Below are 24,815 nucleotides of genomic sequence, written 5' to 3' on the forward strand. Positions count from 1 at the left end.
GTAAGGCTGCAAACAACGATCTAATGAGCTCAGCATGCTTAATGGGTTTACCAGCCAAGCCCATAAAATCCCTACTCTTCCAAATAGGCCCAAAATCATGAGCCACACCCCAGGCATACCTGGACTTGGTGTATATGTTTGCTGTCTGATTTTCAGCCATTATACATGCCTCAGCGAGTGCCCTCAACTCTGCTTCCTGTGCTGAGCAGGAAGGTGGGAGTGGTTGCTGAATCAATTCCTTATCTAAGGTAGTGACTGCATACCCTGTTCTTGGGGACCCTTCATGATAATATCTAGAGCAATCTACAAACAATTCCTAGTCTGGATTAGATAAGGGAACATCTGTCACATTCTCTAGTTCCTTCATTTCCAATTTCATAAGTTCAAGGCAATCATGGTCAGAAAAAAATTAATTTATTTTTATCTGACTGTATTTGCAGTACATTACCCCCCTCATCATCCTCACTGTTGTGTTCCTTATTGCCATTACATGGTATGTTGTCAACAGGTGTATGTATGCCTCCCTCAATATTCCCCTCTTTTGAATCCTGCGTTGGAAGCAATGTAGCAGGATTCAACACTGTGCACCCCTTAATGGTCACATTGGTAGGGTTACCTCATACTTTGTTAACCTGGCTGCAGAAAGATGCTTAGTTCTTGCCTGGTTAAGTATTTCTGTTACTGAGTGGGGTCCCTGTATTATCAATGAGTGGTCCAGCACTAAATCTGCTGCATTGTCTTTAAGCATAGCTGCTACTGCTCTTATACAAAGGGGTGCTCCTTTGATTATACTATCAAGCTGCAAAGAATAATTTGCCAGGGGCCTTTGTTTACCACAATGTTTCTGCACTAATACCCCTTGAGCATGTCCTTGTGTTTCATGACAGAATAACATAAACGGTCCGTCATATCTGGGTAATCCTAGTGCTGGTGCTTGTGTAGCTGCAGTTTTTATCTGCATAAAAGCTTCCTTCTGTTCTAATGTTACTGTTTTGTCTTTTGTATATGTTAACGCATCATAGAGGGGCTGCATTATGAGAGATGCGTTGGCAATCCATTCCCTGCAATAGCCTATTAGTCCTAGAAATGCTCTGGGTTGCCTGGTGGTAGTGGCCTCTGGCACTTTCTGTATAGCTGATATCCCATCTTGTGTCAAATGTCTTGTACCTTGAGAAATACAATGACCTAAAAAGGTGACTTGTGCTTGAGCTGTTTGCAATTTTTCTTTTGCCACTCTGCAATTCTGTTCACACAGAAAAATGAGTAATGATTTGGTTTCAATTTGACACTGTCCCTCTGTATCTGCACATAGGAGCAAATCATCCACGTACTGCAACAACTGGGTGGTCTCAAACTGTGGTCTCCACCCTTGCAGTATGATGCACATAGCCTCTGCAAAAGCAGATGGAGAGGTTGCACCTCCTTGGGGTAATCTAGTCCAGCAATACTTTTTGCCCGTACTTGTAAAAGCGTAATAGAGCTGACACTCTGATGTAAGAGGTACAGAAAAAAATGCATTAGCTAAATCAATTACTATGAAATGAGTTGCTGTTGCTGGTATTTGGTTTAGCAAAGTGTGTGGATTAGGCACTATAGGTACGTCCACCACCAACCATTTGTTTACCTCTCTTAGATCATGCATCATCCAGTATTCCTGTTTACCATCTGCTCCCACCTTGTTTTTCACCAGAAATAAAGGGGTGCTCCATGGGGACCTGCATTTTGATATGCAGCAATCTGCTGCTGTATGGCCTGTTCCTGATCTCTGGTCAGTGGGTATTGTTTAAACTTTACTGGCACTACACCTGGTTTTAAGGTGAGTGTAACCGGTTGTACATCCAGTAATCACACATCTGTTTTACCCTTAGACCATAATTTTTCAGGGACTCCTAAAAGCCAGTTAGGGACCATCTCTTCTATCTGTGTCTGGTGTTGCAGCAAATATCTTGCTGCTGCTAGCTGACATTGAAGATCCTGCCCTGTATTTCCTTTCAGTATTACATTACCATCCCTGTACTCAATGGTAGCTTGTAATGCATTAAGGATATCTGCTCCTATCAAATTAACTGGACAGGATGGGGAGGTAAGGAATTCTACAGGGACTTTATTTTCTTCTGACCACACTGCAACTTTTAATAACATGAAAGGATATGGTATGTCCTGTTAGAGGAATATTTGTTAGATATTTCTTGGGAACATCTTCTGCCCTTAAAACGGTACGGCTTGCGCCAGTGTCTATTATACAGTAAATTTGTTCCACCCCAGGTAGTGTCAATTGTATTATTCCCTTGGGACCTGAGGTAGTAATAGTGGATTGTGGGGGACCTGAAACTGGACAGCCTATTTCCTATGGGCTATGTGCTGTTTGAACCCCTACTGGGACAGGCCTCACAGTATTTGGACCAAAATCTTCCGTAAACTCAGTGTATTGTGTTGCCTCCTGTTCTGTTCTTTATGTATTTTTTTGGCTACCTTTAACCAAGCCTGTACTTGCGTGCCTACATTCTTACAATCTATTCAAGCCTTGTTTTCTTTTGCAAAGGTTTCCCTTTTTACAGTATCTAGGGAACCCACACTGGGCATCCCTGCTTTCTGTAGTATCTTTTGAATATCTTAAAAGTGCACTTCCCCTCCCTGGATTCGACTAGATCCACAGGAGCACATGTTAATTATTTTACCATGAATGTACTGCCCTGAGCCCCCATTGTGGGTTACCGGCTCCTAGTCTTTCCTGAATCCTCTGAGGAATCTTTATTTTATTCAAAAGAACACTCACTACTTATTCCTTAATTCTGCGTTCCTATTGGGTAACCATACAACAATATCTGTCTTACCAGCTTCAAATGCCTATCAGCTGGTAACCCCCTAATAAGTGGACAGGCTTCTACTGAACTATCCCTGCACAAATTACTGGGTAGCTAATTTATTAGTCCAGCCCAGTCCTCCTCTATCCTGGTAGCAAAATATGTTGACACACTATGAGGCAAGTATATATTGCAGGGATCTTATTTACTACAGCTATTAGATCAAGACTTATAAATGATCAGGTTTTCTGTAATATCACTACACAAGTACACCCCTCACACTTAAGTTATATGTGGTTCATAAATCAGACTCTGTAGACCTGTTATCCCTATCCTTACTTTCCAGAGACAATACAGTATTCCCAATGTCACTATAACACACCCACATTTTATGACCCACTGTTCTAACCCTTCTGGCATGCTACACAGATGAATAATCATGTACAACCCTCCGGCCCAGGCGCCCCTAGGGGTACCATAGTGAAACGCGAAGGACCCTATCCTGACTCAATGGGCATCTTTCTCTGCACCCCTAAACACTTTTGCTGTGTTTAGGCGCTAGGTGTCACTTTTTACAGCTACTATGAGTGAGGAGATCAGTGAATGTCTCAACCCAGGGGTCACACCTCAAAACACAGGACAAGCATCTAATTGCAAATGAGAAGTGCAGTCTTTGGTTGATATCCTCCTGATATTTGGCCAACATTCCTGTGTGACTGAATCATGCAGCCCACCAAGAACTCTCCATTCTAGCTGGACCAAAATTGCAATATATAGCACCTATCCTTGTGTATCAATGCCTATTTCCCTATAGATTGTAAGCTTACGAGCAGGGCCTTCCTACCTATATATCTGTGTGTTATTACCCAGTTTTGTTCTATTTATGTTTCCAATTGTAAAGCGCAACGGAATATGCTGCGCTATATAAGAAATTGTTAATAGATAAATAATGTAAAGATCTGGTTACTTTATATACATCTCATAGTTAGCACACATAGTTATACTCCTTTCACTCATCTTCAAGACAAGACAACTTATACTTTAAAAGAGCAGGTTTGTCATACAATATATTATTCATAGATACCCGATTAGCCCATCCATACTGAACCACACAATACTAATTAGGAAGTGAAGAAGAGAGCATTGAAAAGCACTAATGCGCATTTGTTTTTCAATTCTCACTGATAGGGATTTGCTTCTGCGATTCCAAACTTTCTGATGGTTATTGGTCGGTACTGGACAGGCAGTTTGGGATCCCGGACGAGCCCCGAGGAAATGTTGGGGTGACGAGGCTTCCTATCCCTGGATCAAGGTATGAGAAACACTACTCTTGTATTATTTTCCAGCCGGCTGGGGAGATAAGAAAAACTCCGCACACACTGTGACGAATTCAACTGAGCTCTAAGGTACATCCTCTTTGAACTGCCTTTTTATCGGTTCAAGAAAACTGCTGTTACAAGCATTTGCAAAAAAAATGGTTAACAGCAAACTATACATTTGATTGGTTAACAGTACATAAGATGTGTCAGAGGGTCTTCCTTCTGTCTTCTCTTCACTGAGTCCAAACTTAGTGTCCTATTTTGGGAGTTGTCAGCTGTTCCTCTATATCAGCTGCTCTTTCAATCTCATGATTTTTGTGTAAAAGATAATAGCTTTTTCTCATAAGTACTGATGAATCTTGTGTTAAATAAACACTCTATAAATTATTATAGACCCTCACACCTCCAGTACCAGATTTATCTTCCTTAAACTTTACCATGAACTTGATCTTTCCATTATTCATACCATAAACAGTTTGCAGCCTCACGCCATCATCTATACTTGAGCAATACTTAGCTAACAAGGCAATCACAATGTTAGGATCTGTATAAGGGTCATACAGGTGCACCCTGAGGTATTTCTCATGCAAAAAAGTGCAGTGATTTTACAGCTCTTCATTACCTCAGTTTATGCTCTGATGCATTCATTCAATTTCCCATACACATCAAAACAGTGCTTTTCTTCAATAAAGGTAATGTCATACATAACTAGCCTTAGGGAAATCTTGCAGACACAAAACTTCACCTGTTTTTACAGCCTCAAGTCCAAAAAGGATTTTCTCCACCACAAACTTGAGATCCACGTCCTTCCTGGCTTGCAGGTCAACCTCCAGTCGAAAAGTATTTTTAACTCTAACCATAATGCCTTCCTGTTACCCTAGGGGCCCCCTCAAGGAAGGAACCCCGAGTACCCTCTGGCCCAAGACCAAGTGCAGCGACCGCAGATTTTTTGATTGAAAAAGCCTTCTTTATTGATAAAAAGAAAGCAAAAAACATACATAAAAATTACATACAAGTGTACTGTGTCGCGGCACAACTTAAACACAATACACCATCAAAACATAATCAAACATTCAATATAATGCATTGCAAGACATGGCATAAGACATCCTACACTATACATAATGTTCTGCACTATTCATTCAAAACTTAAACAACACAACAATCAACAAGGTCTATGGATGTAGAGGGTAAGGGAGGGGGAATCACAGGTCTGAAGTTGTATTGAAAGGCAGACACATATATGGGAAGGGTGAATAAATAGAAAAACACTCAACAAAACATCAGGCGTTGTGAAAAAGGGGGATGGGGGCCACAGTCCCAGTCCTTGTTTGATAGTCACACATGGGGGAGGGGAAGAAGTGGGGGTTTAGTCCTCTTCTTCCTCAGGGCTGTCCGTGATGGAATAGTCTCTTAGCAGGCTGTGAATCAGCCTGCGACAGTCCTGGATAGACATCCTCTCCCTCCTGAGAATGAGGTGATTCCTGGCAAGCCACAAAGCGTCTTTAAAGCAGTTCATAAGGCACCTGGCCTCCTGGATTGCCCAATAAGTGTGGGTGCCAGGAAATAGTCCATAAAGTACCGAGTGGTACGAAAAGCTGTTCCTTGGCACGCAGTCTCTAAGTTCATGTTCCAGGGCATCTAACAACAAGTGCATAAGTACAGTCCCAAAACAGGTGCATAGATGTTTCCTCATGTGAGATGCCCCAGGGGCAATGTCTGTAACGGCATAGGTTACGGGAATGCATGAATGACTTTAGGGGCAGACCCTCTTGGATTGGCCATCCATGACATCCTTGTGTATTTGTGAGCCTTTTGGAGGCCACATTTTCCCAAACCTGCTTGGCAGTTGTGAAGGGAGCCCTGGAATAGGTTCCATAGTATCTTTTGATCTGATGAGCTTGTGGATAGTCTTAGGTTTCCACAAGTCAGGTTTAACTCCCTCCAGTTGGTGCTCCCTCACAAACTTGGACACATCCAGGTAGAACCAAGGAGTATTCCAGTTGTAAGGGATGGAGCTGTCCCAGTCTAGGACTAGGAGGAAGAAGCGAGACATGGAGTTTCCTGCAGAGTCCTTAAGTCTCAAAGTCCTGCGAATACAGTTACACACAAAGAAGGCTTGCAGCATGATGGGGAGATCAGGTATTCCCTTTACACCTTTGAGGGGCTCCTTGTACATAACGGCCCTCTTAACTCTGTCCATCTTGGAGCCCCAGATGAAGTGATACACTGCCCTTGTGATAGCCCTGCAGACTGTAATCAGAAGTGGCCAGGCCTGTGCTGTGTACTGCAGAACAGGAAGGATCTCATTGTGCAGTACAAGTGCTTTCACTTCAATGGTAAGGTCTCTGAGGCGTCACAGTCCAATTTTTTGTCTTACAGCAGCAAGTCTCTTGTCCCAGCACTTCAGGGCTGCACCCTCACCGCCAATCCAGACTCCCAGAATTTTGATGAAGTCTGGCTTGACAGCAAAGGGTAATAGAGCGAAGGATGACAGGTGCCACTGCCCAAACAGCATAGCCTCTAACTGCCCGCAGTTGACCTTTGCCCCTGAAGCTCGGACAAAGTTCTCGCAGGTCTGGACAAGTGCTGTAACTGAACTCTTTTCTGCACAGAAGACAGTGACGTCGTCCATGTACAGCGAACACTTGGCCTCTACGGTCAGGACCCGGTGCGATGACCCCTCTGATCTCTGGTTTCTCTCAGATGCATACAGCCAGGAGCTCTATAACACAAACAAAAAGAAGAGGTGAAAGAGGGCAGCCTAGTCTGACCCCAGATAGAAAAAGAAAGGTGTCAGTCTTGCAGCCGTTCACCAACACCGAGCTGTGAATATCAAGGTACATCAGGTTAACATACGTGCAAAACATTTAACCAAGCCCAAATCTCTGCAGGACCCTACCCATCAACTCTTGTGAGACACGGTCAAAGGCCTTCTCCTGGTCAAGGCTTACCTGAGCCGCATGCACGTTCCGGTCCTTGATGTAATGGACCGTGTCTCTAAGGAGGACGAGGCTATCTGCAATCCTGCGGCCAGGAATGCCGCAGGTCTGTTCTGGGTGAATGATCTGGCCGATGACGACCTTCAGCCTGTTGGCAAGTATCTTGTAGTCCACTTTCAGGAGAGAGATGGGCCTCCAGTTTTTCAGCTCACATCTCTCACCCTTACGCTTATACAAGATCGTGATCAGTCCCTCCCTCAGCGAAGGAGGCATTTTTCCCTCCACCACCATCTCTGGGCCAATGAGGTCCCACAACACTACATAGAGCTCTGGCGGGACATCGTCACTGCCCGAGGTCCTGCCCTGCCTAAAGGATCTGACGGCAGAGTGCAACTCCTCCAACGCCAAGGTAGCAACCATGGCTGCTTTACCTGCAGGATCTATAGTGTTAGTGATACCTGACGGACTCATCAGCCACAGCACTGTCTGTTGTCTTTGGGGACTAGAGGTCACCATAGGAGTCTGTGACAACTTTCATGACACCCTCCTTCCACTGCCTGGGAGTACCGGTCTCATCTCGCAGCTCAGTCAGGGGCATGTGGCCAGAGTGGAGTTTACTGAAAAAGAAAGCGTTACATTTTTCACCCTTCTCCAGGTTCTCCACCTTGGAACGGAAGTCAATGAATCTTGATTCCTCCTCAAAGTGCCTTTTCAGGCCCTTTTTGGTCTCCTCCAGATCATCTCTCATGTCCCAGCCGCACTGTTTGAGGTCTTGCAGGGACTGCAGTTGTTTTTGCAATCCACTGAAGTTCCTTTTCCGGTCACAGGCCTGTTGTCTACCTTTGACCTGAAATAAACTGTGAATGTTAGCCTTAACATATTCCAACCAGTCACTCATACAGTCAAAATAACATTTATCATTCTTCCATGTGATTTAGGCAACCTTCAGTTTAGCCAGCACATCCTCCCTTTCCAGTAGAGCGCAATTCAACTTCCAGGAGCCTGGGAAAGGAGGAAAGCTTATTGCCCAGGACACCTTGGAAGAGAATGGCCCTGTGGTCAGAGAAGAAGCAGGGAAACATGGCATGCCTATTCTGCTTCACTGCTCTAGATGTAAACACAAAGTCAATGCGGGAATGTACAGAGATATCAGGGAGGCTCCACGTGTAATTCACAGAGCCAGCCCCCATGGAACCCATAGAATCCCACAGAGAAGCTTCGGTTACCATTTCTATAAGCAGTTTAGATGTCGCATCCAGCTGAGCAGAGTTGCAGATGCTGCGTCCATCTTCCTCCATGGGGCAGTTGAAATCTCCGGCCATCACTACGGCCCTAGTGATTGCAAGCTACAGTTGCAGGGTCTGGAAAAGCTCCAAATGGTCATTCTTACCAGGGGGTGCATACACGCAGATTAGCCTGATAGGCTCATTTGTCTAGGAGCCATCTACGATAAGCAATCTACCGCAGACAACCTCCTGAACAGAAACTAGCTTGAAGATGCTTCCCCCTAATTAGAATGGCGACCCCTGCAGACTTACACCAGACCAATAGGACGGACCATTAAACCACTGCCTGCCCAAATGTCTGTAGGACATGGAAAAAGGAACAGAGCATTCCTGCAACATGTACTCATCACATTTCTGAGTATCTAAAAAGGTAGATACAGACTGTCTTCTAAACTTATTCTTAATACTCCTCACATTAATGGTAAAAAGTGTCAGGCGGTGCTTCCTCATGCTCAGCTGCTGGGTCACCCTGTTGGGATGGCTGCATGCAGCTCTCGATCAGCTGGTTGATCAAGTTGATGGCACTCAGGTCAGATACTCCCTCCTCCACGAGGCTTTCCACCGTCGCCTGAATTTCATCCTCCAATTGAAGAGGGTTCTGGACCTGCTCAACTGCCAGCTTCTTGGATTTCACCCTATTGGGGCAGTCTCTGTAGACATGGCTCACCTCCCTACAGAGGTTGCATGTCTTTTGTGTGGGACAGTCCTTAGTGTCATGTCCTGCCAACTTGCACTTCCTGCAGGCTGTCACCTTGCAATCTCTCCCAATGTGAAACTTCCCACCGCAGTTCTTGCAGTTCCGCGGCTGGTCAGAGTAATGGAGAAAGCCCGAAGATGCGCCCAGGGAGAAGTACTGTGGCAGGTGCCTGACTCCATCGGGATTCCAATTGTCCTTTTGCAGCCTGACAATGAAGGCCCACTTGCCTGTCCAGAAGCCATTCCTGTCCAGGATCTTGGAGGGGTCCTTGATCACTGTGCAGAAATGGCCCAGGAAGGTAGGGATGTCTTTGCCAGGTGTGTGTGGGTTCCGCATTGAAACAGTCACCCGCCTCTCCTCTCTTTGAATAGAGCAATTGCCCACAAAGCGAGAGAAAAGGGATTCAGGCCTCGCCGCTTTCACCGCTTCACAATACCTCTTGCAAATGGCAATGGAGGCACAGGTCACGTAGAAGATTCCCTTGAGGTAGTTCTGGATGCTGAGGGTTTCAGCCGTTGAGAACCCCTGTTCAAGGACCATCTTCTTGCCGAATGTCTCTGTTGTCTTGTCCGGCATCTTTCCATCCACCTCCTTCAACTTCATTACCATGGTCTGCCTCATCCAGGGCTCCAAGGCTGGGGTACCCTTGGGCTGGGTCTGGGTGGGCTTCCTGGGTTCTGCTGCTGGAGGGGCGGTGGAGGTTGACTGGGTTGAGTAGAGCTTCAGCCCCTTCTCTCCCTTCTTCCTGGCAGAGGTGGCCGGCACCAGGTTTGGAGCAGCTGAGGCCATCTCTCCTGCTTCTTGGCGGGGTTGAAGTGGGGCTGGAGAAGGGTCTGCACTGGTCGGAGGTTGGAAGTCGCTTTCGCAGAGGACAGATCAAACAAGTCTAACCCTCTGCTAGTTGTAATTCTTCCTCGTCACAGTGGGCGGTCTGGGGGTCGGAGGTCGGCAGTCGCTTCTCCAGAGGGCAGATGACTGCAAATTTCAAATGATTCAATGTGAACATTCTCTGACAAATTCTATGTGGTGACAAAGTTTGCAAAGTATTCAAGTTGTCCGAAGGAAAAGATGTGCAATTCACGACTGCAAAAGTTCAATCTATCCCTATGGTTGACACTTAATGGTGCAAAAAGTGATGCAAAGGAGGAGTGGAAAAAACTCCTAATATGGCGTTGTCTGGGTGGGTTGGAGAATCAGGGCTCAAACAATAGAATATGTTCATTAAGCACTATATTCTTTATGCAATTGATTTGCCAATTACTCTGCAACTCCATGTTAAAGAGAGATAATTTTAGTTCAGCCCCAGAAATAGGCCTAAATGAAGAAAAAAAAATGGAGACACAATAAGGCACCAGATGACACCAAATAAACAGATCGTTTATTTTCAGTTGTTACTTACATGAACCAAATGAAGAGTTAATAAGTTCCAAAGTGCAGGCAAGTGAGTGCAGGAGGCGCAGCAGGTGGTGGTATTGTCATTTGATTGCATGACGTGCAGACACAGACAAGAGTAGTTTGTTGTTCAGGAAAATGAAAGTCATACGAAACAGTTAAATAATTATTTTCTTTTTTTGGATACAGTATAGGAAAGGTGCACCGGTCCTGGAAGTAATTTTTTTTTTTTATAAACCATTCAGTACTGATCATTCACCAACCACCAAGGTTAGAAGCTGCTTAACACATCACAGGTTCCATTTTTTTTATTATAAAAATTTTTATTTGAACATTACAAAGTCACCAAAAATAGAAATAATAACAGTGCATAAGAACATTGCTTAAACGTAACAGTTCCAGGGAAAGTTTGGATTAATTGAAAAACACCTAATCTTTCCATTTTCTGTGCTTCCACATCCCTTCTGCATCAATATCACCTGCTTTGTTCCTCCCATCTGTAGCACAGTTAAAGCTTGCCAAACACCATCCGTACACAATCCTCCACCTCAATATTCTCTTAAAAATATACAAATTCCTTACATTCCACAATACTTCAGACACACAAGCCACAAACAACCACAGCAACCTTTAATTGGCTTTTCCACACGCACCCAGACCAAACAGCAACCTTCCATGCCATAAATTGCACACAAGTCACCTCCTTACATAATCTACCCAATTTCTTCCATACTTTCCTTGCATAACCACAATTCCAAAAAACATACAAACAACTCTCACATCCCTTACACAACTCCCGCGGACACTCCTCTGATCATACCAGATCTCTCTTATTTTGGAATTCTCAAACTGGAAGCACCTCATGCAGTTTCATCTATACAATTTCTCTGTTTATTTGTTTTTCCTTTTATACTTAGTTGTTTCCAAACTTTCGCACTAACATGAGACGTCAAACCATCAATCACACAAACTTCTTCTCTATCTTGCAATCTCTTCACAATCTTATCCTTATCACGCCATTCACTCAAATCCACTTCCAACAAATCAAATTTTCTAAGAAATAACTTAATCACACCATACCACTTACATACACTATACGCTATGGGCATAGAATTTTTCTTCTCACACCATTTTAATTTATATAACATCCACCCAGCCATATATTGCATCATACGCGCTGCTTTCGTCTCACCATTCAACAAAAATAGTACTTGTACAGTATAATAATAATTGATACAAAAAAAATATCCAAATTAGGAAAATTCAGACCCCCATTTGTGCCATCATACAGATACTCTCTTTTTAACCTCTCCATTTACTCCCTCAAAGGAACAAAAATAAAATTCTATTTATCTTTTTCACCACCAATGGTCCAGGAGGGAAAACATTTGCAACATAGGCAAAATAACAGCCTTTATTATCAGGACTTTAAGAAAACTATCAGTTTATGGGAGATTCCAAAAATTTAATTTTTGAACCACTTTCCTTCCTACCTCATCTCAACTCTTTCCCTTTCAAAGACTCATCAAACACAACACCCAAAACTTTCAAACCACATTGCACACAATCCATCTGCACATCATCTATTGCATTACCACCAAAACATTTTATTTTAGACTTCTGCTAAATCACCTTAAAAGCGGATCCACCACAAAAGATCTTGACTTTCAATTTCGCTCTATCCAAAGTCGCTTTACTCTCACCAACAACCACAACATCATCCATATACGCCAAAGCTTTCACACGTTCACCCTTGCACCGAAAATCCACGCACAACTGTATCCTTTCGCAACAGACACAACAACGGTTCTAAGACACAGATAAAAAGAATTGCTGACAACAGACACCCTTGTCTTACACCTGAATCTATCTTCACATGTTCACTGAAAAAAACATTTAACACTCTACTAAACGCACCCTCATACAAAATCCAAATCCAATCAACAAACACGTTTGAAAAACCCATGCGTTCTAAAACATAAAATCATGATCCACTCTATCATACGCTTTTTCAAATCCAACAACATCCTTTTCCTCCCTAATGTATCACCAGTCATATCCCGAAACAAAATTATCATGCACACGTCTACCAGGCACAGCACACACTTGTTCTTCTCTAATTATATGTGAGATAACTGTTTTCATCCGACTTGCTAAGCATTTTGATAATTTTTTAGTCAGTATTTAATAAAGTAATAGGACGCCAATTAGCCAATACTTTCCTATCACCTTTTTTGTGAAGTAACACCACAACACCCTCTTTCATAACATCATTCATACATCCATTCTTAAAAATATAACACAACACCTCAACCAAATCAACCTTAATTACATCCCACATACTCACATAAAATTCCACAGGCAATCCTTCTCTACCAGGTGATTTAGTTTTACTCATACTCTTCATCACACACTCCACCTCATCACACCCCACTTCATCCGTTAACATCTTATTCTCGCACTCATTTATTCTATCTGGCAGTACGTTTAAATCATCATCCTGCATATCTTTATCTACATAGTTATACTCATACAATTTTTTGTAAAACTTCTCCACTTCAAACATAATTCCATTCATATCATTTACATCATCAACACTCTCATCCATCACAACATCCATATCCCTGTTACCACTGCAAGCTTTCTTAAAGACAAATCTGCTACAAGTTTCATCTATCTCCATGTGCTCAACTTTCACTCTATAAACCATTTGCTTCCCTCTCTCATCCAATTTCCCATTCACCTCATTCCTCACACTTTTAATATTTTCAGCCACATCATGTCACATATCTTGTAAACCATCCAAAAATTCCAAACGTTTGTGCAGTAAATCATACTGACTGTTTACACTCAGCTATTCTCTTCCCCATCATACCAAAAAGAAAAACAAACACTCATTCCCACCAATCAAGTATACATTCAAAATAATTTTTACTCTTTCCACTTTATATACCGTTGTACAAAACATTTCTGCACATATTCATCTTCAAGCAAACTCACATTCAGTTTCCACACACCTCTACCATGAATCATACCATTCACACATTCAATTTCACACATTAAACATTCATGATCTGAAAACCCTCTGTTGGTCAAACATGCCATAACTGAAACCTTTTCCCTAATAACATATAGTCCAACCGAGAAAAAATCTACCCCCTATCAGCTCTTATATGTAGGCTTCGACTTGCTTTTAGTACACACACACCACATCCACCAAATTAAAATCATCCATCAAACTCTTCAACAGCTTCCCAGTCACATCAACAACACTCACACTTCCACTCAGCCTATCATTCTTATCAATTATGCAATTAAAATCACCAACTACACAAAGCGGTAGTCTGCCAGGTAGGAACAATACTAACTTTTGTAATAGCTCCTTCCGCTAGTTCTTATCAACCGGTGCATATACATTAAATAAATGAAATTTAAATCCTTTGAAATTCATTTGTACTAACATACAGCGACCTTGCTCAATAACAGTATAGGATTCAAACACAAAATCCTTGTTCTTTGCAAGAACACCTACCCCATCATTTTTATTTTTACTAGAACCTGACCATACAGCAGACCTATAAGGCCATTCACTAGAGGCAGGAGCCTCACATATACCACATTCCTGTAGACATATCAAATCTCCCTTTTGTAACTTTAATGTTTCAAGAATAGCAGATCTTCTAATCTTGCTTTTAATACCCATGACATTCCGAGAAACAAGTGTAAAAGACTGCATCATAGAAATTATATAAAAAGGGAGAGCACAGAAAACATATTACCATTACACTGATAGAGACTCGTGTGCAACTGCATACCTCCATAAATGATTGCACATCCTCTGAATCCAAGTATGGAGCATCAGCAGAAGCAGTGAGAAAAAGCTTATCTCACAAGTTGCGCACAGGGTAATGAAGAAGCAGTAGATATTTGTGACAGCGACCCAGAATTCTCGGTATGCAAATGAACCAGAGCCTGTGAGATCAACGCTGCACTCTGCCACGCCCACCACTTCTGTAATGCTCACAGTATGGCCACAGAGGCAACATTACACTCCCCCTCCTCCACCACTAGACCCATAAACCTGTTGCTGGTAGAGACAGTAATCTGCTCAGCCATCTTCTGCCTCTTAGCTGAGCCTCCTGCAGACACTCCACGCCTGGACTTTACCAGTGTAAAATCTGCTTCTTCCACCTTTGAAACTGCAGGAGCAGGGCTGCCTCCCCCAGATACAGTGTCCCACTCTCTGACTCTGACCAAGTACACAGCAGAGAGCCAGTAACATAACCATCAGCAGGAGTTAATGCAGAGAAGCTGTCAGTCACCCCCTTCACTTCATGCTGTGAGCCCACAGCGCTACAGGGGAAACCTCAGTCCCTACTGCTCTCCTGCGCTGTGCTCCTGCACCAGCACTAACAGGATGATTCCCGGATAGCAGGGGAGTCCCCAGCCAGAGCAGACCTCTGGCGCTGAGCTCCTGCTTCAGTTCTGACAACGGAGGCTCTCAATGACAGGGCAGGGAAATCCTCCATAGGAGCAACACCAGTCAGCAGCAGGGGGGCGGAGCTAGCTGCGATGATATCACGAGGCCCTCCTCTGGCCAGGGAAAGCCTCTGAGAGACACATCGCTGGGGTCATTACTAGCAGGGATTCCCTCTTTATTTAAAAGATTGGCGCCCAATTGTTCTTCTATGCGCTGCAAAGCAGCCAGGTTTAATCCAGCAGTAATGACAACCTGTACAGATGAGACAGGCTGCTGCTGTGTAGCTTCTATATTAATAAGAGAGGCATCACTATATACAGGGCAGTTTCTCATGAGATGACCAGTCTCACCACATAAGTCACATTTCTTCCCCTGGGGACAACTCGCAACCTCATGTCCTGTTTTTCAACAATTCTGCAGCATTTACCCACCATTCATGTTTCTTGTGTGGGCAAACTGGAAACAGATCCTACAGTAATATGGCTGCTCCGAATAAAAGTATTATACTCTACCCCCCCCCCCCTCCAATGGAGAAATTAGCAGGAGGATGCAAGAAACCCCCAATCCCATCAGGATCTAAATGGAGCCGTACCCAAAACTTGGTCTTCCCGTTAAAAATCCCCACATAGTTCTGCAGGCGAGTGCCCCCACTAACAGATGTGCAATAACGCAGCAGAAGGGTCTGCACTGTTCAGAGGTTGAAAGTCGCTTTCGCAAAGGGTAGAGCCAACAAGTCTAACCCTCTGCCAGTCGAAGTCCTTTCTCGTCGCAGTGACTAGTCGTTGGAGGTTGGAAGACTGCTTCACAGAGGGCAGAGCAAACAAGTCTATCCCTCTGCTAGTTGTAATCCTTCCTCGTCGCAGTCGGTGGTCTGGGGGGACGCTGGTCGGAGATCGGCAGTCGATTCTCCAGAGGGCAGAGCAGACAAGTCTAACCCTTGGCAGGTCGAAGTCATTCCTCCTCACAGCTGTCCTCGTTCAGCTTCCTCGGCCGATGCAGGTCCAGAAATCACAGCAACAGGTCCTCTGGAACCTGAGTGTAGCCAAAGTTCAGTCAGTCAACACTGAGAAGAACAGATTTTTTGATTGAAAAATCATTCTTTATTAATATAAAGATAGCAAAAAAACATACATAAACCATACATACAACTGCACTGTGTTGCAGTACAGCTTAAACCCAATACACCATCAAACATACAATATATTGCATTGCAAAACATATAGCAAAAGACATCCTATATATTACATAATGCTCTGCACTATTCATTCAGAACTTAAACAAAACAACAATCAACAAGGACTATGGGTGTGGAGGGTAGAGGGTAAGGGAGGGGGCATCACAGATCTGAAGTTTTATTGAAAGACACACACATATGGGGAGGGCGAATAAATAGAAAGACATCAACAAAACATCAGGCTTTGTGAAAAAGGGGGAAGAGGGCCACAGTCCCAGTCCTTGTTGGACAGTCACACATAGGGAGAGGGGCAGAAGAAGGGGGGTTTATTCCTCTTCTTCCTCAGAGCTGTCCATAATGGAATAGTTTCTTAGCAGGCTGTGAATCAGCCTGCGACAGTCCTGGATGGACATCCTCTCCCTCCTATGAATGAGGCAGTTCCTGGCAAGCCACACAGCGTCCTTAAAACATCTGCACATTATATTTACAAGCCACCATTCATTTACACACTAAATAGATTGAGTCTTTCTTTTTACAACACAAGCCCTTTGACTTTTCCAAAAGGGAATGGCATTAGTACCTTAGGTACAGAGCAGCCCAAAAGGATCAAACCCACCTGACATAAATTCCAGCGTTCTTAAAACATACTACACTTGATCTTTAGCCAAAAGGCTGAGAAGTGATAAATCATTAAGAGACCAGAAAAAATCCACTTTGTTCAGACCTGTCTTACACATTAAAGGAGAATGCTACAGTAGCCACCAATTAACTAATGAGCGGCCTCCTGCTGCTTGCGGCCCTGTCCAAGATGCTTCCAGCTACTGCAATGACTGACCCACAGCAAGGCCCACATTTTTTTTTTTTCACACCACTTTCTTTTAGCATAGGTTAGTTACAAGCAGACACACTCTGGGTTTCTTTCCCATACTCTCTTGTTAGCTGCATGATTTGCATTGGCACCGCCTCCTGCAAACCTCTGCCACACCCACCCATAAGACGGCTTGCAGCCTTCCTTTCTTCGTGCCGTGTCCCTGCAGTTTATTAGACAGTGTAACCCTTCATTGAAATGCTAAGAAACCTTGCTCGGAATGTTCACAGTGTCTACGGAATGTTCAGGAAGAAGAGAATGTTGACAGTCAGAACACAGAATGTTGGTACATTCTCATTCTAATTTTCAAACAACCAACATTCTACTCTGATGTCATTGTGTTCTGATGTTTCCAAGTATTGCACTTGCTTGCTGAGGTCCATTGGAGGGAGACACAGACCACGAGATGCTTTCTACCATTGATTATCCTTGCAAATGGGGGGGGGGGGAAATGCTTCTTGATGGTCACACGATGCCGAAAGAGGCAAATTCAAGCCCCTAACAAAACCATTTATTGAAAAAATATTGCTTGACAAAATGACTGCAAATTTCAAATGATTCAACGTGAACATATTCTGCCAAATTTCTATGTGGGGACAAAGTTTGCAAAATATCCAAGTTGTCAGAATGAAAAGATGGGCAATTCACGACTGCAAAAGTTCAATCTATCCGTGTGGTTGACACATATTGGTGCAAAAAGTGAGAAAGAGATGTAAAGAAGGGGTGGAAAAAATTCCTAATGTGGCATCGTCTGGGTGGGTTGGAGAATCAGAGCTCAAACAATAGCATTCGTTCATTATGCAATACGTTCTTTATGCAATTGATTTGCCAATTACTCTGCAACTCCATGTTAAAGATATATAATTTGAGTTCAGCCCCAGACATAGGCCTAAATGGAGAAAAAAAAATGTAGATGCAGTAAGGCACCAGACGAGATGACACCAAATAAACAGATCGTTTATTTTCAGTTGTTATTAACACTTCATTTGGTTCATGTAAGTAAGTGCCAAAGTGCAAGCAGGTGAGTGCAGGAGGCGCAGCAGGTGGTGGTATTGTCACTTGATTGCATGACGCGCAGACACAGGCAAAAGAGTAGTTTGTTGCATCTGTAAAAATGAAACAAAGTGAAACGAAAGAGTTAAATAGTTCTTTTCTATTTTTGGATAACAGTATAGGAAAGGTGCACCGGTCCTGGAAGTAATGCAATACCAGGTCAATGCGTGGAGTGGACAGAACAAGCTCTTCTTCCATCTCCCTGTTCTAAAAATCCATTTAATATATGGCACCCAGATAGGGGGCGTATCAAATATTAAACTGATAAGAACAGATTTTATTTTTTTTTAAACCATTCAGCACAGAACATAGGGCCTGATTCAGAGCCGCTTGTAAGCGGCAGTACGCTCGTTCCGAGCGATGTTCGCACATCTGCGCATGCGTACGGTCTTTAATACGCATGCGCGAACCAGTCAGTGCGGCCGAAAATAGTTTGTTCGCTATATAGCGAATGCCTGCTATTTTGAGTGACAGAATGAGGCGTATGTGGGTGGTAACAGGGGAAGGTGCTTGAAAACGGGGAGTGGAGATCAGAACGCAGGCGTGCGTAAATGTCAAAGCGGGCGTTTTATGGGTGTGCATAATTAATACAGAAGCGTCATTGACCACATCACTGGGTTGTTTTATAGTCAGAACTGCTCGCAATATAGTGGTAGGAAAAACCAACCACAAGAATAGTGAGCAGTTCATACGCTGTTCGATGTACTCGATTAATCTAATAAATAGCGGACATGACGTATGATGCGAGCGGCCAGGGGGCGTATTTTTCAAATAAACATCCGCATGTTTTGTTCGCTCGTTCAGACATGGAGGCGGCAACAGACCGCAAGGAGCGAACGGTTCATTTGAATAGCCACCCCCTTTTTCTGAACTAGCGAGCGCTAATAGCGTCCGGCTCTGAATCAGGCCCATAGTTCACAACCACCAAGGGCAGCAAGTGCTCCAACACATCACAGGTTTATTTTTTTATTATAAAAAGAGAAATTTTTCATTATTACAGATGTATTCATACACCTTTCCTTTTTTTCTTCATTTAGCACAAGATGCTGTCACGGCTTAGATGCACCACGACGAGTAGCAATTAGATAGATTCCAAATTTATTTCCTTCAAAAGTATTCATATAAAGTGTCAGATCGGAGTAGCAAATTTAAATAAAAACTACAAGACATGGATAATACACAGATTCAAAGGCATGGCAAATTTGGTGACACTGCTCGATTTTAGGAATGGTGTATGTGGACACGTGTACAAAATGTCAAAAACACATCCAAAAATAGGAATGAACAAAGAAAACTGCAGAATTTGAGAATAAAGGCTGGATAGAAAAGACAAACTTAGTCTAAAAGCACCCAATCTTTCCATTTTCTGTGCTTCCATGTGCCTTCCGCATACTCATCTACCCCACATGTAACAGGTATAATTTGCCTATCCCACATGTAACAGGTTTAATTTTGCCAAAACCATCCGGTAACATTCATTAAGTGCAATAACATCTTTCTTAAAAACATATATATTTCTCACATTCCACAACACTTCAGAGACACAAGCCACAAACAACCAAAGCAATCTTTCATTCACTTTCCCACTTGCACCAATACCAAATATTGCCACCTTTCATCCCATAAATTGCACACCAGTCAACTCCTTACATAACGCACCCAATTTCTTCCATACTTTCTGAGCATACCCACAATTCCAAAAAACATGTAAACAACTTTCACACCCTCTACACCTCTCCCTAGGACACTCATCTGATCGAACCAAATCTCTTATATTGGAATTCTTTCACAGGAAGCACACCATGCAATTTCATCCATGCAATCTCCTTTTGTCTATTTGTCTGCCCTTTCACACTGAGTTGTTTCCAAACTTTTACGCTTATATGAGAAGTTAAGCCATCAATGATACAAGCCTCTTCCCTATCTTTTAGTCTTTTAGCAACTTTCTTCTTATCATGCCATTCATTCAAATCCACACCTAACATCACATTTTTTTAATGAAAACCTCAATCACACCATACCACTTACAGGCACTATGAGCCATAGGTAGAGAATTATTCCTCACAAGCCATTTCAAACTACATAACATCCACCCAGCCATACATCTCATCATACATGCAGCCTTAGTCTTGCCATCCAACAACCGTAAAACTTGTGCAATATAGTTCACACCAAAGAAAAGCTCCAAATTTGGAAAATTCATGCCTCCATTCCCACATTCCTTAATCACAAACTCTCTCTTTAACTGCTCCATCCTAGAGCATCAAAAGAAAAGGAACAAAATTCTGTTCAACTTTTTCTCAACTCACGGCCCAGGAGGAAAAGCATTGGCAATGTAAAGCAACATAGGTAAAATAACTGCTTTTATCACAAGAACTTTCCCATAAATAGATAACTTTCTTAAATTCCAAAAGTTTAAATATTTTGACTACCTTCTTCCCTACCTCATCCCAACTCTCTTCCCCTTTAAAGATTCCTCCAACACTACCCCCAAAACTTTCAGTCCTCCTTGCACACATTCCATCTGATTATCCTCAACAGCACTACCACCAAAACATTTTATTTTGGATTTTTCCCAATTAACTTTAAAAGCGGAACCTCCACAAAAAATATAAATTTTTAATTTTGCTCTATCCAACGTAGCCTTATTTCCACCTACTACCACAACATCATCCATATATGCCAAGACTTTAACTCATTCACCCTTACACCCGGGTACTAAAAAAAAACACGCAATACTTTATCTCTACGCAACATACACAACAAAGGTTCTAACACACAAAGAAAAAGAATTGGTGGTAATGGACAACCTTGTCTCACACCAGAGTCAATCTTCACATGCTCAATCAAATGACCATTTACCAACACTCTAATACACACACCCTCATACAAAATTCTTATCCTGTCTACAAAAGCATTCAGAAAACCCATTTGTCCTAATACTCTAAACATAAAATCATGACCTACTCTATCATACGCCTTCTCAAAGTCTAGCGCTATCACATAACATTCGCTTTCTTCCTAACACATCACCAAAAGTGTCCCAAAACAACATCAGATTCCACAGGCAATCCATCTCAGCCAGGCGACTTATTCCTACTCATACTTTTCAACACTCCACCTTATCACACAACACTTCATCCGTTAACATCTCATACTCTGTTTCATCCACTTTTTCTATTATTATGTTTAAAACATCATCTTGCATATTCCCATCAACTTCTTTACACATATACAAATTCTTGTAAAACATATCCACTTCAAACATGATACCATTCGTATCTGTCACATCCACACCACTTTCATCCAAAACAACATCTATATCCATATTACCATTACACACTTTCTTAAAGAAGAACAGACTACAGGTTTCATCCCGTTCCATATGTTCCACTTTCACTCTACAGATAATTTATTTCCCTCTCTCATCCAACCTCTCATTCACTTCTTGTCTGACACACTTTATGCAAAGCATACAGAAAATCCAACCTTTTATGCAACAAGTCATACCGATTACGGTTACGCATAGCTATACTACGTCCCATTTTGTGAAAAAACACTCACTTTCACTTTCAGCCATTCCCACCAATCAAGCACATTCTCAAAATCAGTCTTACACTCTTTCTAATTAGAATATTTGTTGTCCAAAACATTTCCTCACATATTCATCCTCAAGTAATCTCACATTCAGTTTCCACACACCCCTACCATAATCCATACCATCCACACATTCAATCTCACACAATAAGCATTCATGGTCTGAATACAGCACCCTCTGTTGGTCAAAAACAACATACGTCAAGCCTTTCCCTAACAACAAATAATCTAACCTGGAAACTATTTAGCACCTATCTGCTCTATACATAGGCTTCAGTTTACCCTTACCACATGCACACGACACATCCACCAATTGGAAATCAGTAATCAAGCTCTAAAACATTCTCCCAGTCACATCAACTACACTCACACTCCCACACTCTGCCTATCACACTTCTCCATAATACAATTGGGAGAAAAAAAAAAAATTTTTGGAACAATTCCTTTCGTTCATTCTTATCGACAGGAATGTAAACATTTATCAGATGAAATTTGAAACCTCTATAACAAACGTGCGCTAAAATGCACCGCCCTGGTTCAATAACTGTGTATAATTCAAAAACAAAATCCTTCCCCTTTGCAAGAATCCCCACCCCATCATTTTTATTTTTGAGATCCTGACCAAATAGTAGCACCATAAGGCCACTCATCATCTGCAGGAGCCTAACACACACCACATTCCTGCAAGCAATATAAATCCCCTTTTTTATCTTTGAGATCCTCAAAAATCGCACATCTTCTGGCTTTAGTCTTAATTCACCTACCATTCAGGAAAACCAAAGTAAGATTGCAGCAGGAAACAGGATTACAAATAAAGAGGACTGAGAAGAACATTAACATAAAACAACATACCATACAAATCAAGTTCCACTACAGACCTCCATAAAATTCTGTACATCCTCGTAGAAACATTAGGTGAGTTCAATACAGAGCCATCATCTCTGACAGGTTGTGTGCATGGTAAAGAGGATACGTTAGATTCTTGAGAGAAAACCCCAGCATCCCCCTTATGCAAAACATTGGACTGTACACATAAAACAGTAGATTCAGCCCCTCCCACCACCTCTGTGCCACTAACATGGTCCATATTGCAGGTAACACTACTCTTCCTCCATCTGCAAACCAACATAACGATTACTGGTTGTCACATTAACTGATGCTGTCAGTTTCTGCCTTTAGACAGAACCAGCTGTACCTTTCACAACAATGAACTCCCCCTCCTTCTCCTTACACCTGACAGGAGCTGGGCTGCTCTCTGCTGCAGACTCAGTGTCCCATTCACTTTCAGAAACAGTCCAGGTACAATGTAGGGACCCAGCAGCTGAGCTGTCAGCAGGGCTAGCCAGAAACAGTGCAGTAAAATGTTCCGTCAGTCCCAGACTCTGGCACTGAGCTCCCTCATCAGCGCTGACAGCCAGTCTTTGTAGTGGGAATGCAGGGGAATCCTCTCTCACTGCCTCCTTCTGACACTGAGCTCAGCAGCAGTGCTGACAGCCTGACTTGGCAGTGACTGAGTAAGGAACACCTCCTTCATAGCCGCACCAATGAGCCGCGAGTGGGCAGAGTTAACAGCAGGGCTTGATAGAGCAGGGAAATCATCCACAGTGACCGGACCAATGAGCCACGGGTGGGTGGGGCCAACAGTGGGGCTTGTCACAGAGAGCTCAGGGAAATCCTCCATAGATATCAGCCGCGGAGTCAGTCCTGATATCACTAGCCATGCCCCCAGCCCAGGGAACAGTCAAAACACTGCCCTCTGCACCAGCGCTATTACTGACAGGGGATTCCCTCTCCACATTCAAAATATTTGCGCCCAATTCCTTCTCCAAACACTGCAAAGTGGCCATTTTTACTTCAGCAACATGGATGGCTTGTGTAACGGAAACAGGCTGTACAACCTGCTGCTGCAGTGTCTCCATGAACACGAGTGCCATTACTATAAATAGGGCATTTTCTCATTAAATGGCCAGCTTCTCCACACAAGTTACACTTCTTTCCTTGGGGACAAAATGAAGCCTCATGTCCTGGTTTGCCACAATTTCTACAACATTTCCAAACAATCCATGAATCTTTAGAGTGGCCAAATTTACAACAGTTTCTGCAGTAATAGGGCTGCTCTGGGTAGAAAAGGTATCCTCTAGACCCACCAATCGAGAAATTATCAGGGGGATGCATCACACCCCCAATCCCATCAGGGTCTAAATGGAGCCTCACCCAACATTTTGTTTTTCCATTAAAGATACCCACATAATTCAGCAGCTGTGTACCCCCCCCGTACAGAGGAACAATATCTCAGTAAAAAGGCTTTTATCTGGTCTGGTGCAACGAAGGGATCATACATATGTACAGTCAATGGTCTTTCAGACCCCATAAACAGAGGCAGGATTTGAATGCGTTTCATAAGGGGCTCATTTAGCTGCGCTCTTACCAGTTCGTAGCAAGTCAGACAGGCATGTGATGTATAGAATGTAATGTCGTAGGTCCCGGCAGTTGGAAACTCCTGGATGCAGTACACATCATCCTTTGTAATGTTAGCCACAGGAACAAGGATCATATCCCAGACATGTCTCAGGGTCCTCCTCTGACCGGTTATACTGGCGTCGAACTGGAACCTGAAGGTATCCTTCAATTCTGAAATTCTGGCAGTCTCACTGGACCTCAAAGCAGCCTCCACTGATCGCCTTCCTGATATACCAGGGCTCCCAGCCGGGGTACCCCGAATCCTTCAGCAGACCAGATACAGATCACTCTGCACCTCATCTTCGCCAAAAGGCCGAGAAGCGATAACCCATTAAAGGGCCAGAAAAAGTGCGCTTCGTTCAGACCTAACTCACACAATCAAGGAGAATGCTATAATAGCCACCAATAAACTCTAATGAGCAGCCTCCTGCTACTTGCGGCCCTGTCCAAGGTGCTTCCAGCTACTGCAATAACTAACGCACAGCAAGGCCCAGATTTTTTTATTTTTTTTGCATCACTTTTAGCATAGGTTAGTTACAAGCAGACACACTCTGGTTTTCTTTCCCATACTCTCTTGCTAGCTGCATGATTTGCATTGGCACCGCCTCCTACAAACCTCTACCACACCCACCCAAAAGACTGCTTGCGGCCTTCCTTTCTTCGTGCCGTGTCCCTGCAGTTAATTAGACAGTGTAACCCTTAATTGAAATGCTAAGAAACCTTGCTCGTTATGTTCACAGTGT

At 43.0% G+C, this 24,815-nt stretch overlaps 1 non-coding gene and 1 pseudogene across 1 annotated transcript; both read right to left on the reverse strand.

Annotated features, from left to right (window-relative positions):
* Window positions 1-5,492: 5,492 nt before the first annotated feature.
* On the reverse strand, window positions 5,493-8,387 carry LOC148542558 (uncharacterized; annotated as a pseudogene).
* A 9,750-nt stretch (window positions 8,388-18,137) lies between these two features.
* LOC148542559 (U2 spliceosomal RNA) lies at window positions 18,138-18,327 on the reverse strand. The gene has a single exon (XR_015877897.1). It is a non-coding gene; the product is annotated as a U2 spliceosomal RNA (small nuclear RNA).
* Between the last annotated feature and the right edge of the window lie 6,488 nt (window positions 18,328-24,815).

Source organism: Taudactylus pleione, unplaced genomic scaffold, assembly GCF_031769625.1.
Source record: "Taudactylus pleione unplaced genomic scaffold, aTauple2 ptg000012l, whole genome shotgun sequence".
Classification (NCBI taxonomy): domain Eukaryota; kingdom Metazoa; phylum Chordata; class Amphibia; order Anura; family Myobatrachidae; genus Taudactylus; species Taudactylus pleione.